Source organism: Felis catus, chromosome B1, assembly GCF_018350175.1.
Source record: "Felis catus isolate Fca126 chromosome B1, F.catus_Fca126_mat1.0, whole genome shotgun sequence".
Lineage (NCBI taxonomy): Eukaryota > Metazoa > Chordata > Mammalia > Carnivora > Felidae > Felis > Felis catus.
Genome location: NC_058371.1, coordinates 184,957,187 through 184,976,868, shown reverse-complemented (window position 1 = coordinate 184,976,868; position 19,682 = coordinate 184,957,187). Strand labels below are relative to the sequence as shown.

The following is a 19,682-nucleotide window of genomic DNA, read 5'->3' as shown; positions in this document are numbered from 1 at the left end:
ATAGACAACATAATGCTTCACCGTTACCTCTACTCCCTTCTCATGCTGACCAACCTAACAAATCTTCCCGCCTGTCCTATAGTCAACAGCTGGAGTTTGGCTAATCAGCTAATTTATAATATTAGTAGATCTTTTTAACTACCAAATTTTCAACATGGAATTTCAAGATCAGGTGCTATTTCCCTGTCCTTGAGATCAGAACAAGATCACCTCAAGCTATCCTGTCCCCCCCCTTTATACTTTATCACCACTATTCTGTCAGGATCTGAGACGTTATCCTCTTTGCAAGCTGTTAAGTTAGCCTGACATGGTTTCATGGATGTTGGCAGAAGACACGAGACTCTTGGGTCAGAGACAAAAGGATTCATTATTCACAGCCTCGCAAGTAGTGGGGCACAATGTTGGCACTGGTATTCGTATCTCCCAAGTCCCAGTGGGATGACCCAGAGGGGCCTGGTGGGATGCATTACATATAATGGATTTGCACTCCAGCAGAAGAGCGTGGGGGAATTTATAGCTTCTATAGTGAGCAGTAAGCAAACCTGCTCTATGTGTGATGGGAAACAAGATTGCTCACCACAAACACAAGCCTGAGAAATGGCCTAGTAGAGAGGGTCTCACATTCTTGGCATAGCGAGCAATGAAGAGCCGGACACTCAGCACCCATATTGGATTGCTTCTTCCAACACCCGTTGCATTGTTTTATTTTCATCTCGGCACCTAGCTTCTTGATATTTTCTCATTAGTTAGTTCCTACCCACTTCTAATGCAGAAGCAGCTCCACGAGGACAAGGACGTGTCCGCCTTTTCGTTGCTAATTCCCCAACACCAAGGATAACACCTGGCGTGGCCCACACGAGGTGCTCAGTGAATGTTTGTTGAATGAGTGGGACTGGCTTCAACTTCCAACATGGGCTCACTGCTCAGGCTCATCCACCCCAAACCCAGTTCAGTCCCCTCTCAATGTCCTTCCACCTGTACGTCTTCCTCTTTTTTTCCCACGGTCTTCCCCTTTGGCCTCATGCATTATTATTATTATTATTGCTATCATTATCCCCTTCTTCCCTACCATTATTATCTAGTTGCCATGGTTTAAGGATCTTGTTAACATGTATGTATATATCCCAGGTGGTGAGAAAAGGAGATGAGGCCAGGGAAACAGGAAAGGATAGTCCTGACAGTCTCCAGATATCTGCATTGCTACTTACTAGCTGCATGGCCTTAGGCAAGCAGTTTAACCTCTCGGTGCCTTAGTTTTACTATCTGCAAAATGGGAGTATGCCCATACCTATCTCATAGTGTTATTCTGAGAATCAAACGGGCTATTCTATGGAAGGTATGAAGAACGGAGCTTTGTGGTTATTTATGGCACACCTACTACCTGGATGTTTTAGATGCATTCTTGGAGGCCCCCTTGGGAGTGCCTTCCTTGAGGGCAGAGGTCTGGGTTTCCAGTTCTCCTGCTTCCCAAGCTGCTCTTCACTCTGCGGGGAGAACACCTGACTACTGGGAGAGGGAAGGCATGGAAAGCATGTTGAGCAGATATCCCCAGATGAAGTCAAATCTGTCACAGAATTGGGAGTCGGTGCTCACACATGACTTTAATTATGGTCAAAAAGAAGGGCCTCGTTGAGCCAAACGGCTGAGAAACGGTTACCCCGCGTTTCAATACTGGTAAGAGAAGCAAAAGTTATAGTAGGTCGTCTTACTTAGAGTTGGTTTTCTTGGTTGAGGAAGACAAATATTTCTAACTAGCTCTGGACTGGCTTGAACTAGTTTTTCTCCACAAGTACTATTTTATTGATAGCAAGAAGCCACCTGTTTGTAGAACTTCACAAAACACCTTAACATACCTCATCCCTTTAACTTTTACAACCCTCGGGGGTAGGTGTTTTTACCAGCCTCATCATTGTCCCACTTCATAGAGGAGGAAACTGAGGCACAGAGGGTTGCAGATAACAGAGCTGGGATTTCAGCCCCGTCCTACCCCTGAAGTAGAATAAATGCATTTCCAAAGATGACCTTGCGCTAATCCCCAGGATCTGTTAATATGTTTCCTTGCATGACCAACGGGACTTCAGAGCTGTGAATAAGTTAAGGATCCTAAGATGGGAAGATTAGGCTGGATCTTCTGGGTGGGCCCTCTCACGTGGGTCCTTAAAAAGAGGAAACCAGAATCATAGATAGGAAGATGCAGGGGCCACAAGCCACAGAATGCAGAACTCTCTAGAAGCTGGAAATGGCAAAGAGGTAGATTCTCCCAGGGAGTCCCCAGAAGGAACACAGCTCTGCCAGTACCTTGATTTTAGCCTGGCTAGATTCACTGAGGACTTAGGGCCAGCCGAACTATAAAATGAGAAGTCAGTGCTGTTTTCAGCTAAGTTTGGGGTAATTTGTTATGGCAGCAACAGGAAACTAATACTTCCCCCGAGTGGCTGCCAGGGCACCGTGATGTTGTCAGCGTGCCTTTTTTAAGTGAATTTATACTTGATGGGAACAGGATACAGGCATGTAGGATCCAGAAGGGGCCTGCATCTACCCTGTCCTGTCGGCTCCTGGAATTACCTCCTAGGAAATCAGTAGAGGCAGGACGCATGGTGGTTAGGACGCGCCTCTGGAGCTCACGGCCTGTGAGACACTAGACCAATTATTTAGCCTCCTTCCAGCTGTTTCCTTTTGTGTGGACGAGAATGAACACAGTACGGACTTCAAGGGCCAGGAGAATTAACAAACGCTTGGAACTACGCCTGGCACTGGGCCGTCAGTTATCGCTATTAAAGAACTTTCTAGTCCTTTAAAAAGCTTGTTAAAATTCAAACGTGGTAGAATGGATGGTGAGGGTGGGGGGAGAGGGGGGAGATCGCTGACTGAGCCTCTTGTCTGGTCACCTACCCAGTAGGTGGGGGATCTGGGATCCAGACCTGGGCTGTGCCAGGCTCCGTCTCAGTGACTGCAGATACACTATCTGACACATTCTCCTGACAACCAAGAGGTGAAGCTCAAAGGATTAAATGCCCAAACTTGGGCAGTAAAGACGAGGCCGAATTCAAACGCAAATCTGTCAGATTCCAAAGCTCTATCCAGAACCACCTCTCACACCACAGCAAGAACAGACAGAAATTGGAAGGAAATTGACAAGTTAGGGTATTTTCTGAGCCTCAGCTCTCTCGTCTGTATGATGGAGACGAAGTGAAGAGTAACCAGAACTGCTGGAAAGAATCAGAACACATAATACCCAGGAGCTTCCTTTGCAAGCCAAAATGCACTGTTCCGATGAGAGGGGCAAGTGTGATTACCGGGAAAGTCAGCTGGGGTGGGACTGAGGACAGGGAGGGGTGGGGTGGACAAATGTGGACAGAGTGGCTGGGGGCGGGGGGGCGAGTGAACACCAGACCGAGGCACTTTACTCAAGAGCAGCTATTTCGAAAGGTGATTCTGGGCCGGGCACTGGGCCAAGTGCTGGACATTCGGTCCTCAGGCCAGCCCCGCTCCCCCTGGAGTCGCAGATTCTTTTTTTCTTAGAGATAGAAGGAGTGGAGGTTTGGGGGGAAGTGTGCAAGCCACTAATACATCAGCAACCACCTCTGAAATGCTGAGTGGAGAATGTTCTGGCCTGGAGTGTGTTGGCTGAAGGATTTTCCAGCAAGCAGTGGCCAGGCCATTTGGGGTCAGTCAGCAACCTGGTCTAAAAGCATAGGTTTTGTGGCGGACGAGAGGTCCCTGTGCCCCATGATCCCAAGCAGGGCGACCACCTTTCCTGGTTTGCCAGGGACCGAGGGGTTTTCTGGGACCCCTCAGGCTTTCAATGCTAGAACTGGGACAGGGCAAGTTAGTCTCCTCATTCCCAGGACTTTGGCCCTCCGTTCACCAAACCACCATTGGGAATTCTCCCCAGCTTGACCTGGAAGAGCATGGATTTCAAGCCCTCGAGTTTGGATTTCCTGCCTGAAGCAGAGACTGCCAGCGTTTACAAACCAATAGCAAACACGGCCCATTTGCCGCGCTCTTAACCGCGTGCAAAGTGCTTTCTCACACACTAGCATGTTTAGTCTTTAGAGCGATTTCCAGGCTAAGGAAAATAAAAAAGATAGCTGTATGAGGAATGCTTTGGGCTATAAGGGACAGAAAACGTAACTAGAGTACCTTAAGCAGACGGGTTGGATTGTTTCCCCAAACGGGAAGTCCAGGGGTAGGAAGCTACTGGATTTGATTCAGGAGCACAATGATGTCAAGATGGTTGCCTGTAACTCTACTGGCCTTCCCTCATGGCTGTAAGACGGCTGCCACTGCTCCAGGCATCCTGCTGCGTTCTAGGCAGCAAGAAGAAGGGTGAAGGAACGATACCAGCAGAATTCTGGTTATGTCTCTTTGCCGGAAAAGTGTCATGCAGGCACTCTTCACTGCACGGCAGGTAGAGAAACCAAGTATTTAACCTTCCAACCTCTATAGTAGAGGAAAGTAATGGATAAAAGATTTGGGAATGGTGTTGAATGAGTCACCTGCTGGTGACTGCTATCATAGGAGTAGAGGCTACAGGCTGGAAGAGACTAGAATGACTTAGGATCTTATGGAACGCAGCGGTCCTCAGCACTTGGTTGTACATTAGAATCACCTGAAGATCTTTTAAAATAATGATGCCAGGCTTTACCCTAGACTACTTAAATGAGAATCTCAGGGAACGCATTCTGGCATTGTTATCTTTAAAAACTACCCGGCGGGTTAAAATGCGTGCAGCCAGCTTCTCAGAGCTGTTCTGTCCAACACGGTAGCCATGAGCCCCATGCGGCTATCGACATTGACATTGAGATAAATTAAAATTGGATAAAATTTAAAATTTACTTTCTCAGTTGCACTGGCCGCATCGCAAACAGTCATCAACCACACGGGGCCGGCGGCCACAGTATTGGAGAGCACAAGTATATGGTCTATATATTCCCGTCACCGCAGGTAGTGCTGTTCCGGAGGAACCTAAGAGTGAGAGCCTGTTCAGTGTTTCAAGGCTTCTTAAGTCTGGCCTGACTGAAGTGGGGCAGGGCAGAGAGGTTTGACCTGGAAGCAGTGGAGAAGAGGTGCTTAAGGGCATGAAGCACGGGGCCACACGGCCCAGGTCCGGATCGCAGATCCCCCACCTTCTGGGTAGGTGACCAGACAAGTCACTTACCTCCTCCTTCTACGTGTGTAAGCTGGGAATGCCATCTCCTGGGCTCGCGATGAGAACGCTAAGCTGCTTCGTGTAATGGTGCCGTGGCCCCTGCTATCTGCTGTACGTATCTGCAGCCCATGTTGTCTAGGAGGGCGCCAGGGGTCCGAAGCCCCCCCGGAGGGGCCCTCGCTGGTCACCTGTGCCATGTTACCCGTCAACACCACCGGGAACCGCACCTAAGCTTCCTGACTGGGGCCCCGACGCTGGCATTTCCACGCCACCCCTTGCTCTGAAGTCTGTCCTCCTGACACCCAGCTGGATGGCCCACCCTGGTCCCTGCCTGTAGGGCGAGTGAGAGAATGAACGAATGGATGAACCCTGCTCACATCCTTGTTTTCATTCACAGAGTGTAAGGAGGCCCTTTGCCATGTAACTCGCTCCTGGGTGTGGTGGCTGCAAGAGAGTGTGGGGGCAGGAGAGGCAGGCTGTGTGGTCCCAGGCAGGCCACTGGGCCTCTCTGAGCTTGTGGCCCCTGATCTACAGAATCAAGGGCTGGAGGGAAGAGGGAGTACCGCCTCTGAAGGGCATGAGATCTCTGCAGCACAGTTTTCCCTTCTTGGGGAAAATTACAGCGTCCTAACCAGGGTGGCTGTACCTTGGTCTTCTTCCAGGGCTTCTGATCTCCCCAAGGCGAGATGGGTTTCCTTTCTCAGCTCCCCAGGCTGCCACCCGAGCCTCCCCTGTCCCTTCCCTACCTCCAGGCTGTGTTCACAATGTCTAGGAATGGGGTCCTGGGGTAGGAAGATGTCATTTACTGCGCCAGAAGTGAACACGATGCCCCCTCCCTGCCACATGAGGGTTCTCAGAAAGTGGGGGCGGGGGTGGGGGAGGGGGGCAGCGGCGAGGCTCCTTGAACAGTCCGCCTCCCAGGGAAGGAAGGGCATTTTCAGATGCAACAACCTTGAGCCTCAGCACATCTGCTCCTGGCGTGCGCACTCCTCAGCGCGGCAGACACGCCACGATGGGTCCCAGTCATTAACTGGCTGTCAGGTTCTTCAGATGATGGAGCTAAAAATAGCGCGCTATAGATAGAACCTTCTCCCACGCAGGCAGGCACAGACTGCAAATGGAAGTGGGGAACAGGAGCTGCGCGGCTCCCTCTCCCCTAAAGGGAGGTGTGTGTGCCCATCTCCAGCCCCCTGCCGCCCTCATGGGCAATGCCCTGCCTCCCTCAGCCGCGTCCCCCCCTCCCCTCACTTGCGACCCGCAGATGCGCCCCACTGTCCCTAACGCTCACTGCTGGCCGGGCGCTGCGGCGGGGTTCATTTGTATGCAGCACCCTGGATAAAAGTGATAAGGCCCCAAACCCTCCAAGGAGACCGCGCAGATGAAACCCCGCGCTGCTCGCTCCGGAGGCGAGCTATTTATAGAATCCAAATATCAGCATTTTCCACCCATTTACACAAAGCAATTTCAGCCTTTTCAGATGAGAAAAGAGCAGCCCGGGCCGTCATTCATTCCGGTGCCGGAATCACATTTGGGGCCAGGAAGCCCTGATTTTATAGGAAACCTCGAGGCGGGCTCGGATTAAAGATCAATGGCCACATAAAATGTAGGCTGTCATATTCTCGCTGCGAACTTGTCCTGGTAATAAAAAATGTTGTTTTAGTAAATAAACTCGGGGAGATGCATTGCCGGGTGCTGTTTATCCCCCCACGCCTTCCCCGCGCTTCACCCTGAGCCCTGAGAGCAAAGGACTCAGGGACAGAAAGAGACACGGGAGCAGGTCATGGGAGCCCAGCACCGAGCCCGCCCCCCTGACTGGCTCTCCGCCCGCAGAGCCCACGGGCCTGCCCTGGGTAGGTCTCTCTCTGCTGCTTCCTGAAGAAAAGTGGGAAACGGGTTTGCAAATAATGACGAGGCTGGCAGTGGAGCTGACTGGTTGGCAGAGCAGATCCTGGGACGGACAGACGTGGGGCCGAGGTGAGGTCCTAGCACATTCTAGCTGCTGGCGTCTGGGGAAATTATCCAGTCTGCTGAAGTTCAGTTTCTCATCTGTTAGGTGAGGGCCTGGTGGTCTCCCCTTCCCCCCTCTCTCCCTCCCTCTCTCTCTCTCTCTCTCTCTCTCGTTGGGCAAAGATCCTCGTGCATTCAGACCGTCCCCTCCACACATCCGCGTCCCCTCCGACACCACACCCTGATTTGGCAAACCAAGCCGAGAAGGGGGCTGGCAAGGACCTGTCGCTCATCTGTTTGCTCACTGGCTAGACCAGTGAGTGGTTCTCAAACTTTAGCGTGTCCTCAAAATCGCCAGGACAGTCACTGAACCCCAGAGTGCTGAGCCCCACCCCCGGGTTTCTGATTCAGTCAGGAGTGAGACGGAGTCTGAGAACTTGACGTTCCTAACCGGTTCCCAGAGGATGCCAATGGCTAGAAGAGGACCCGGCAAAGAGCACTGTGGGAAGGAGGGGCCGGCGTATGTGTTGCATGGAGCCACATGGCCGAGGGAGGGAAGTGAGAGCGAAGGAGAGAATACGGTTAAGTATGAGTTTCCAACCCAAAGAAACCCACTGCCAGCTGTGGTCTTGTCATCTTGTCGAGACTCCTTGAGGAGAGGTCAGAACAGACGCTCAGAGGCTTCCTCCTCCCCAGAATTCCTCCCGCCTGCCTCAACCCCGTCAAGTCCCGAGGCTGAGGGCCCCACCCTTGTTGACTGTTCTCACCCTGTGTATTGCTTCAGTTGGGGACTGCTGCATAGACACCCCAAGGGTTAGTTCTCACAACGCTGTGGGTGGGCTGGTTCCTCGGCTGGTCTCACCTGGGGTCCCATGTGCCCGCAGCTGGCAGATGGCCTGGGGCAGCTGCTCAGCTCTGTCCATGTTCTATTGGCGGAGGGGAAATGGAAGGCAGGAGGTGGAGAGAAGCGTCATTCCTTCCTGTTTTCTTCCTGTTTTTATCCACATCAGCCACAGCTTTCAGACCTCAAGAAAGGGTCTAGAGGTTGACAGTCTGAAGGCTGGCTTAGTTTTTCAACAGGGTTGCAAAGGACCCAGATTCTGTCTTCTTACTCTGCCACCTGTGAGTGTTGTCTTTTCATCTTCATGCCTGTCACCTCACGGTAGCAAGATGGCTGCTGCAGCTCCAGACATCATGGCTACATCAAAGGCAGAGCAGAGAGATGGCTATGAGGGGCGATGAGAAAGAACTTCTTCCTTCTCTCTCTCTCTGTCTCTGTCTCTCTCTCTCTCTCTTAAAATTTCCTCAACAGACTTTCCCCCCACATTTCATATACCCAAACTAAGATAATACCTCTAGCCGCATGGGAGGCTGGTTAATGTAATGTCTAGCAAAGGAGGATGAGATTACCATGAAGAGCTGAGGTCAACCGTCATTTCCTACCCAGGGCTCCGTGTACTACCTGAAAAAAAAATCAGGGGCCTCTTCTCAGTAGGATGTGGAAGGGGAGCAGCGAAAATGGGGAACACTGCGGAGAAAGCAGTCCCCATCCAGCTCCTTGCCTGGCCTGCCTTCCTTGCCCCCGGCAGATCCACAGGCACTCGGCTGGGCTCCCCTCCAAGTCTCCCGACCCAGGGCTTGCTGCGACCTCTGGGGCCACCCCTGCAACACAGGAAGCGAGCTCCGGCCCTCCCGCTGCAGACACGCAGGTGGCCAGACAAGCCTGGGGTCCCGTGCTCCGGCTCCCTGGCCTCTCTCTCTGCCTTGACTTCCACACTCTTGGCTAAGGGCCCTCTTTCTGGCCACCTAAGGAGACACATCTCTCCCTCCAAGCTCTGTGTTTCCACATACTCCCTCAGACCCCCCCTCGGAAGACAGGCTCAGACCTTAAAAAAAAATGCACAGTCCCACCAGGGCCCTGACTCCCCATTCTCCCCGCTGCTGCTCATTCGGGGGCCTGCCTGTGTTCACGAGAGAAATAAAGGAATTTAGGAAAACGTCTGTCCTCTCAACAGCACCTGGCTTCAGGAGACTGTTCTCTTCCTAGCGCAGGCAAGAAGATCCCAGCCCAGGAACCCAGGGGACACCTCCTCGGGATGGCGTGGCTCCCCACCCCTGCCTCTCCACCATCACCCATCGCTGCGTCGCTGTATGGACAGACTGAGGGCCGGGGTTCCCCGGAGGCCTGCTGCCTCCCCTCGGCCATGAGCGCCCCGTGCAAATCTAGCACACCCACGCTTCTCTGGATATTTCTAAAGCTACTCACTCTGCCAGCGGCCAGCAGGGAATGGAAGAGCAACGACCTAGGTCCGTGACGTTTTCAGTCTCTGTCTGGTGCCATTTTTCTCCATGACCTCTTGGGGTCAGAAAGGCGGGACAGGGATTTCCACCTCCTTTGTGTTATATCCTCCTTCTTCTTAACTCCAGCTCAGCTTTTGTGACCCATGTTGGTCACTGCTCTCTTCCCAGGGCCTAGAACAGTGCCTGGCACACAGTGGGTGCTCACCGAGTTGTACTCTGGAAGGCTGAGCGCCTCTGGTCCCCTCCCTCACCCTGCTCCTGGGATGTCCGGCCCATCCTCCCCCACCCCACCCACCCCCACCCTGCCTCTTCCTGGCAAATCCTGCTTATCCGTCATCGTCCTGCACACGTTCACATTTTCCAGGAAGCTGTCCTCTCCTCTGCAGCAATTAGAATGACTCAAGGGTTTCTTCTTTCTTTCTCTGATCTCTCCCTGAGACTCATCCCCACCCCCTCTGCTTAGAAAGGACTTTTTTTTTTTTTTTTTTAACTTTGTGTTTGATCAAGTTGCACACGCACCCTACCCCCATTCTGGGTGTTTGTTACTCGCTGAGGAGAATGGGAGACATTTTATTTTGCTTTATATTTATTCCCCCTCCCTCTTACCCCCATTGCCAGGGGCCATCACCATGCTTGGCACATAGTGGGTGAATATTCGTTGAACGACTACTAATGATTATTTTATTGTATATAATATGGATGTAATATTATATTTACCTATAACAGATGTATATTGTATGTTGTAGATGTATATATATGTTATGTGTTATATATACTAGTTATATATAATGAGTCTTCCTCTACGTTCTTAGCACATTATTAACTCATTCCCTCCTCTTAGCAGCCCTGAGGGCTGCACAGTCAGTAGGAGAGAGTAGGAGAGAGAGCTAGGAATACAGCACTGGAGGGTGCTTGGTTTTAAAAGCATATTCTAGGTGCGCCTGGGTGGCTCAGTCGGTTAAGCGTCCGACTTTGGCTCAGGTCATGATCTCACGGTTTGTGAGTTCGAGTCCCACGTCAGGCTCTGTGCTGACAGCCTGGAGCCTGGAGCCCCTCCAGATTCTATGTCTCCGTCTCTCTCCGCCCCTTCCCCGCTCATGCTCTGTCTCTGTCTCTCAATAATAAATAAATGTTAAAAAAAAAATATTTAAAAGCACATTCCAAGAAAAGGGTGTTGGTCTTTGGGGCATGGTAAATCCGGGAAGGCTTCTTGAAGGCAGGGGTAGATTGAATGGTTATTTAAAGGAGAGGAAGAATGTTTTCTAGGTGAGGGGACGGCAGAGAAGAACAAGACAGAGTAGGAGGCCCACGGCAAAGCCAGTTGCCCTTTTTCTATTCCTCCCTCATCTGGCCTTAAGTCAGCGAACTCGAAAGAGCAACTGCTTTATTTGGTTCCAGGGAAAGATGGTTCCAACAAACATTATCCGGATATGCTGACTTACCGGCCATCTTCGCTGCTGGAAAAGGCACCCCGTCTTGGCGTATCAGACCTTTAGTAAGAGTTTACGGTCAGTTACCAAGGTGCATTACTTCCCACATAGGTATTCAGTGAATTGCAGAAACGCCATCCGCCGTAGCTAAAGGGTTCCACCGCCATCTGCATAATTCCCGATGCTGTCAGTCTGCGTGACATGTGTGCACTGGGCCTCTCACGGCCATCTGGCAGTCTCTCTGAAATCACAGCTTCCCCTGCACCCCCCGCCCCGTCCTCCATCAGGAGTGGGGTCCCCGAGCCAAGACTATCGGTAAAGCAAGATCAGGACGTATGGACGCCTGTGTGATGATTTAGCCGCGTCACCTGCTTTCTGACATTTCCATAGCTCTTCCCGGCTTCACCTCTGCGGCCGGCCAGTTGAAAGCCGCAGGAGGCAACAAGCAGAAATTGAATTTTCCACAGTCTGCCCACATTTGGGAGGCCCATTCCTCAGCTCTAGGGGCAGCTACCTGGGAAGGTTCCAGCAGCTGCGACTGTCCCCCACGCTCTGCCCTCGCCAACTCCCCCGAGAGGAACTGTCCCCACCCGGAAAGGGAAACGTGGCTCCAAGGACAGAGGTGGAGGCAGGACTGTGCTCTTCTCTGTGGCCCCTGAACAGGTGTATGGAGGCCCTCCCCCAATTATCCCAAGAAAGCCCAAGAGAATTTCCCATTTCGTGGACAATTTGGCCACACAGAGGCTCCCCGGGGTGTCAGGGCGAGTGTGGCTACGGGAAAGGCACATCCGCATCCACACTTGGCTTGGTTCTCTAAATCCCTTGGACGAAAGCATGGTTGTCCACGGCAAGGTAACACAGGAACCGGGAAGAGAGATTTTCCTCGCGGTCTGCTGGACACCGGACCCACGGGCTAACGTGAGGGTGCGTGAGTGAAGCGAGGGTTCCAGACAACCTGGTTATTTGTTTCCGTCTAAACCCGAAGTCCCCTTTCTCTGACTGAGCGTTTCACTCCAGCACCTATCGGGTGGGCCACGAGTGACGGTTCCTCTGTTGCGGTGTGTAAAGGAATTTCCTGGTGGCTGTGGCAGGACCGGTCCAAGCTGCAGGGGTTCTCACTGAGTCCCTTTGGGTGGACCCAGGAAAATACGCGTTAAACAAGTACCATGCAGGGTTCTCTTGTAGGTGCTTCTCAGCTGTGGTTTAGGAAGTGGGGTTGCTACCTGCAGTCCCTTCCTACTGCGTGGAATCTCTCCTTGAGGGTTAGGGCAACGGTGCCCATGGCGGGGCGGGGGGGGGGGGGGCAGGTAGGTGTTACAGATGTTCTGTGCTTCTTTTTTTTTTTTTAATTTTTAAAAATTGATTTATTTATTTTAAGAAAGAGAGAGAGGGAGCGTGAGTGGGGAGGGGCTGAGAGAGAGGGAGAGAGAGTCCCAAACACTCTCCACACTGACAGTGGGGGGCTCAAACTCACGAACCATGAGGTCACGGACCGGAGCCGAGAAACCAAGAGTCAGACGCTCACCTGACGAAGCCACCCAGGCGCCCCGATGCTTCCCCGTTTCTATCCCTTAGACATGGGATACAGTCTCTGCAATTCACAATCGCTTCTCGGCCTTTTGGCTACGATCAAGTGCAGTCTCTGCAATTCACTGGTCGGGATGACCCTTGCTTTCCTGAGTTCTCCCTCCCGCTTATTTCTCCCCAAGGCAGGTGCCTCCCCCGACTCCTTGTCACACGCTGGGTGTCCGTGGGGGCAGCAGCAGAAACGACGCCTAGCATGACGGACTTTATAAATATTTTCGAGCTACTGTGTTGCATATGTATGAAGTCCTAACTTTGCTTCAGGCCCTAAGCTAGCTGCTAATGAGAAGAAAGAAGGTAGAGAAATAATTTTAACCGAAATTGATAAATAGCGCTGAGGATAAAGGATGAAGCAGCCAATCTATTGGATTGGCATGGGTTGAAAAAAAGGAAAACACCCAGCTTTGGCAGAGGTGGGGAGAAGTTCTGACGGGGTGTGTAGGACTGCAAATGGGCAGGGCCGTTCTGGAGAGCAATCTGGCAATACATGACCAGAATAAAAATGTCTATTCCCTTCGATCCTAAAATTCTAGTTCTAGGACACTTTTTCTAAGGAGATAACTGAACGAAGACACAAAGCTCTTCACCTGAGTTGTTCCTCAAACATCTGCTGAGAACCTCCTATACCTGGGCGTGGAGCGAGGCACTGGGCAGCCAGAGTGTGACTCAAACGGGCAGGACGAGGTGAGGGTGTGGATGGTGTAGGTGCGTGTGGGGAGGGGGACGGTTATCAGAGCAAAAGCCCAGCAGCAACCTACAAGGCCATCCGTGGGTGGCCCACGCAGCGTTTTGATAGAACAGAATACTGAGGACCCTAAGCATCCATTTAAAATGTTGCTGTGTATTTGCAGTCGTTGTTGGAGGCTCTCCGTGACATTGTTGAATAAAAAAAAACATGCAAAACCAGAAAATGTCTCATTACGTCAAGTGACACCCAGATGTCCACGTGACTGTGTACATAGAGAAAGGTGTCGAAAACTTCACTGTCCCATGTCAGAATGTTCAAAGAGTTTGTTTCCGGTTCATGGGGTGTTCTGTATTCCTCTTTCTACCCTTCTGTATCTAGATTTTTTATAAGGGCAGGCACTCAGGATGCAAATACCGTCTTTGTAAACGGAATGAACGAGCGAATGAGTGAACGAGTGAACCAACAAACGAGGGAAAAAGCAAAATAGCATCAAAGCTCAAGCAAAGAGCTAACTGCCTGGGAGGGCCAAATGGCTTTTCATGGAAGCCCTGGTGAGCCCTCGCCCTCGGCCCTGGGAGGACTCTAGCTCCTGGGGGGTAGGCACCAGGGCCGGCAAATGGTAGGTGTGCAACTGTGTGGAAGCTGCCCTTCTATGTCCTTGGGTGGCACATCCTCACCCCAGAAAGCCTCACGGGTCTCCTCTCGTCCGACAACCATTGGACCCCATGGCTTTCCCGGGCCTCTTCCACCAGGGAGGCTCGGAGAGGCTGAGACTCCGACAACAAGAGAACCCCATCCAGGCCTCATCGGGCTGGAGTCCGCCGGCTGGCCCCGGGTTGCTGTTTCTTATCTGCCGAGGCTCCGTTGAGCTGGCTGAGTGACAAGGCACAGCTGAGGCAGTTAAAGCTCCCCCAGCAACGCATGTGCGGTCAGGATTATTCACAGCGGCTTCGGTCCCCTGCCCAAGACCCCTTTTCCCCAAAGAAACCCTTCCAAGCCCGACGCATGGCTAATAAACCCATACCCAAATTGATCTCCCAGCTGTTCTCCAGAGGAGCTGCCAGACCCCCTCGTCTGATCCAAGCTGTTTGGCCTTGCAATAAATCGGGGCGATTTTTCATCCGGGGCCTTTCACTGGTTTCAGAAATTGTTCTCATTCAACAAAGGCTGTGTGTGTGTGCGTGTGTGTGTGTGTGTGTGTGTGTGTGTGTTTTAAGATTTTATTTTTTAGTGCAGTTTTAGGTTTACAATAAAATTGGGAGGAAGGTGCCGAGATTTCCCATATATCCCCCTCCCCCTCCACATGCGTAGCCTCCCCGCTTATCAACATCACTTATCAGAATGGTACATTTTTTTTTTTTTTATTAAGGACAAACCTACGGTGACACATCATAATCACCCAGAGTCCACAGTTTACCTGAGGGTTCCCTCCTGGTGTTGGACATTCAGTGGGTTTAGACAAATGTATAATGACACGTATCCATCATTATACTATCATATAGGATATCTTCACTGCCCTAAAAATCCTCTGTGCTCTGCCTGTTCATCCCTCCCCTCCTCACCTCCACCCCTGGCAACTACTGATCTTTTTATTGTCTCCATAGTTTCAGCAAAGGCTTTTCAGTAGAGACAGTAACACATCTTGGCAACAACATGGGTTTGGCTTTCTCCTATCACCACATATATTGGCCAAAAAGACGCCCCCCCATCCCCCCCATCTGCTAATATAGCTTGGCTCTTCCATGCCTGCATGATTTGTTCATGAGAAAGACAAGGGAACGGTGAATGCCCCCTTCTCACGGCTTCCTTTCATCAAATTGAGGCAGAACTTCAAACAACATGGCCCAGATGCAAGAGGGAGGCTGGATCTTAAACACCACTGATGAACTCAGTACTAGGCAGTTGGGGAAACAGGAGAGGGGTGGTTCTTAAGAAGGAGGTGTCTGGAGGCCCATGAGGACAAGAGCTGCAGACCACAGTAAGGCCAGCAATGGCATAAGCCCCGGAACCAGTAGCCAGAGTGGTGGTGGTGATAGCGGTGGGAGAAGTAACAATTATCATGACAAATATTTGTGCAGGGCTTGGCCTTCCACAAAGCATGTGCCCATATATGGTCCCATTAGCTTTGGTTGCAAAGACAGATTTTCCCTTAGATACATAGCACCCGATGACCATGCATGATTCATTCATCCATTCATTCATTCATTCACTCACTTATTGAAAAACACTTACCTAGCTCCTCCTTTTTCCCAGGCACTCTGCTAGGTAATTGCCAAATCCAGGGTATGCCACAGAAACAGAGCTGATATGATATTTGTATATAAAGAGAGAGCTTTAGGGGTGCCTGGGTGGCTCAGTCAGTTAAGCATCCAACTCTTGGTTTTGGCTCATGTCACGATCTCATGGTTTCGTGAGTTCTAGCCCCATGTTGCTCTGCGCTAACAGTGTGGGGCCTGTTTGGGATTCTCTCTCTCTGTCCCCCCTCCCCAACTTATGCTGTCTCTGTCTCAAAACAAATAAACTTAAAAAAAAATAATAAAGAGAGGGCTTTATTTTAAGGAATCTACTTACAATTACGGAGGCTGGCAAGTCCAAAATCTACAGGGCGGACTAGCAGGCTGGACATCCAGGAGGAGCTAATGTTGCCATTCAAGTCCAAAGACCATCTGCTGGAAGAAGTCCCTCTTGCTCAGTGGAGGTGAGTCTTATTCTATTCAGGCCTTCAACTGATTGGATGAGGCTCACCCACTTTATGGAGGACAATCCACTTTACTCACTGTCACCTGATTTAAATGTTAATATCATCCGAAAACATCTCACAGAAGCGTCCGAAATAACGTTTGACCAAATGTCTAGGCACCATGGCCCAACCAAGTTGACAAATAACGTTATTATAGTAATGAAGGCACTAAGCTGAAAAACTCAGTCCTCAAGAAGATCATAGACTAATAGTAGAAGCAGTTGTATGTACTAGAATGATAGCACAAGATAGGAAGTGATACACGCTATAAAAGAGGCACAGGTGATAGTGCCAGAAATCCAAACTTTGGCCATGGGTAGAAGGTAAAGGAGCAAGGGGTTCCCAGAAGGCTTTCCGGAGTAGGAGGATTTGAGCAGGCTCTTGAAGGATGGGTAGACTTTAGAAGCCTGCACGTAGAGGGAGGGATATGGCACTAGGTAGATGGAAGAGCATGAACAAAGAAAGAGATTCGAATCTGTTCACTGAGCAGCCAGGAATGGAATACAGGTGTGTAAAGAATTAACAAGCAATGTTACAATCAACAGAGCAGACAAAGGCATTGAAAGCCTGCTTTCTTGTCCCTTTCCACTTTCCTGTTCCCTGTGGTCTGACTTCTTTCTTTGTTCAGTTATAGTTAACTACGAGTAAGGCAGGCTGCAGGAGGCAAGCAACCCCCGTGTTTGTCCCAACGTCCACGGAACCGCACCCAGCACTCCGCTTCGGGGGGACACTCTTCCCCTGGCTCCGGCCCTGCTCTTCAGTTCACGCTCCGCCATTGGCTCTGCGACGGAACATCTGACCCAGTCCTGAACCAATCAGAGCCCCACACTCGCACTGCTAGAGTGATTGGTCAAGAATGGACACGTGACGGCACCGTGGCCATTTACGCGCTGCGAGCGGGTTTTCGCGCTTCCTCTCGCCCTGAATATGAGTGAGAGTATGAATGGGGAGTGAGCAGAGAGGCTCCAGCGGAGGCTGAGCCTGAAGCCCACACGCTGCGGCGCAGAGCCGACAAGAGAGAGAAGATGCGTTCCTGTACCTCCAAACACAGCCCGCAGAACACGGAGGAGGCTCCTGTGAGCTCGACATCCATAAGCGTCTGGCAATGATTAAAAACCCCGATAGGTGGGGCGCCTGGGTGGCGCAGTCGGTTAAGTGTCCGACTTCAGCCAGGTCACGATCTCGCGGTCCGTGAGTTCGAGCCCCGCGTCGGGCTCTGGGCTGATGGCTCAGAGCCTGGAGCCTGTTTCCGATTCTGTGTCTCCCTGTCTCTCTGCCCATCCCCCGTTCATGCTCTGTCTCTCTCTGTCCCAAAAATAAACAAACGTTGAAACCCTGATAGGAATGAGCAGCAACTGTTTATTGAACTCTTACTGTGAGTCAAACACTAACGTAGTCTGTCCTTGGGGCCTCCCAGCCTTGAAAGGTAGTTACTGTCATCCCCCATTTTATCGCCGAGAAACCAGTTGTAAGAACTTAAGGAACTTCCTCAAGGACCCCTATCAAAAGGTAGCAGGAAAATCAAGTTGCAAACCCGGGTCTCCCCAGTGGTGAACCCCAAGCTCTCTCCACCTCAGTGGTTCAGAAACCCCTGGGAAGATTCTGAGAGGGTGGAGAAATGTGGGTCACTTGGTCTGGAGGGGTTGCCCGGGCACCCCGAAAGGGTAGCCACCGCACCAGATCGTGTGGGAGGCAGTTCCTATTGCTGGAAAGTCCTCGCAGCCACGTGCACAAAAGCGTGTGACCCCGACCCCGCAAACTCCCAGCAGCCCAGGGCAACCCTGACTTTGACTCCACACCGCCATTTGGATCACGCGATTCCAGTTCAGCCCTGATTGCGAGAACTGCCAAGTCTTCTAGAGGGTGCAAGGGAGGCGTGGGGGGGGGGGGGGGGGGGCTAGGCCAAAACAGGAGACCCCCTCCTTCTCTTTTTAAATTTGGCCTGTCATTTTTAGAAAACAGGCTGCATAGTCCATGAAGTGAAGAAAAGCAGCTGCAGTGAGAAACTCAGGGACGTGGGCTCCTGGCTTGTCACAGCTATGATCCACGTTCTGTTCCACTCCACTTACAGGCACAAATGTCCCTGTGATATTCAGGGAACAGTGTGCACAGCTGGTCCCACCACAGCATACCACAGCCAGGGCCAGGAAAGAGGCTGTCTGAGGCAGGGCAGGAGCCTGACTCCAAGTCTGGGGGGCCATTTGGATTTTTAATTGTTGGGCGGTGGGGATGGGAGTGGGGGGGGGGCGATGAGGAGGGAGAGAGGTCGGGGCTGTTTGCTTGTTTTGGAGAGTTGGCCAAATGTAATCAGAACTTCTTTTCTGAACATTCTTCTTGCTTTAAAAAAAAAAAAAAAAAAATGCCTGGACTGCAATTTTGGTTTTATGGCCTTTCCCATGAGATCAGCTTTTATTTCAAAAGTAAAACCCCAGCACAAAGGGTAAGGAAGCTTGCAAACCTTTTTGAGGATGGCTGTATAGCATGAGTTTTCATTAAAACGCTTCAGTAACTCCTATGTTACCAGGAGAAGGCCTTTTGCACTTACTCTAGAAACTCCAGGTTCCTTTTGATTTTCTGGTCCTGTGATTCTCTTGTGCCCAGCACCGTGCCTGGCACATTGTTGGTATTCAGCAATTTTTTTTTTCCCAAAGAACAAGAGCGGAAGAGAATCCTTATTGACCAACTAGCTTTTTTCTTCAGTAGCAAGTTGCTGCAAGGACGTCAGTATTACATGAAACATGAAATTATTGCCAAACTGAATTTTAATGAAACATTTCACCATGGGGGGAAACTTTAAGTAAAAAAAAAAAAGCAAAAAACACAAAAGCAAAATTATCCTCCTTGTTGTTACTATTTTAACATGATTCTACAAATAAATAAACAAACTTTAAAATAATGCTCAGAGGGGGGAAAAAGCCCCAGAATAATAGGAATAGTGTTGGAGAGCATGGTATCTATTTCTAAAATGCAATAGAGATATATTTGGGCCCAAGACTCAGCTCTTAAGACCTTTCTCTCACACTGGTCATTATTCAACATTCTTTGGCTACAACCAAAGATGAATCAATCTATCTGTGCTACATAGCCAGACCACATTTCTTCATCTTGTCCAAAAAGCTGTTGTTAGTGTCTCTGATAAAGATCTCACAAGATCAAGGTCTACCAAGTCTTCAGCATTTCCCAGACCCATAGTGACCCCATCCCCAAAAGAGTTTAAAGGGATTTGGCATGACTTGTTTGTGGTGAACCCATGAGAGTACCTGGTGATCACTTCTTTCTTCTAATCCAGGTATGTCCAAACTGTCGGATATTTTTATAAGGGATTATTATCACACAGTCTGGGGTTTCTACAATATATCCCTTTCTCCTTACAAAAAGAACTAGAAAAACCCTTTCCATCTCTGGCTGTCTCTCACGACTCCCCTCTTTTGATTCCTCATAGGACTCTGACAGCAGCTCTATGGCCACATCCACAAGTTTTTCAATGTCCTGGAGTACAATTTAGCTGAGCCTTGGGAATGGCACTAAAGTAGCTCCATATGCTTTCACTATCTTCCTGCTCTTAAGAATCAGTTCGCTTATTCCCTGAACAATTGTTTAAAGGCAAGCCTCTCCAAAGAAGCTAGAAGCAAACTAAGTGTGATTGTGGTCTGTTCCGGGCTTCCACACATGCTCACATCCTCTAGAATAACAGCTGCATCTGCTGAAGAACCTACAACATGTTGGACGTGATTCTTTCAAAAAACTCAGTGAAGAAGGTACAGCTATTAACCTTGTCATGCAGATGAGGAAACTGAAGCATAGAGAAGGTGAGTCATTTCTCCAAGGTCACACAGCACA

The 19,682-nt window shown here is 50.5% G+C and overlaps 1 long non-coding RNA gene across 1 annotated transcript; it reads right to left on the bottom strand.

Moving 5' to 3' along the window:
- Positions 1-6,435: 6,435 nt before the first annotated feature.
- LOC123385098 lies at positions 6,436-9,666 on the bottom strand. Its single transcript, XR_006597177.1, has 3 exons — positions 9,366-9,666; positions 8,510-8,561; positions 6,436-8,297 (listed from the first exon to the last, which is right to left on the bottom strand). It is a non-coding gene; the product is annotated as an uncharacterized LOC123385098 (long non-coding RNA).
- Between the last annotated feature and the right edge of the window lie 10,016 nt (positions 9,667-19,682).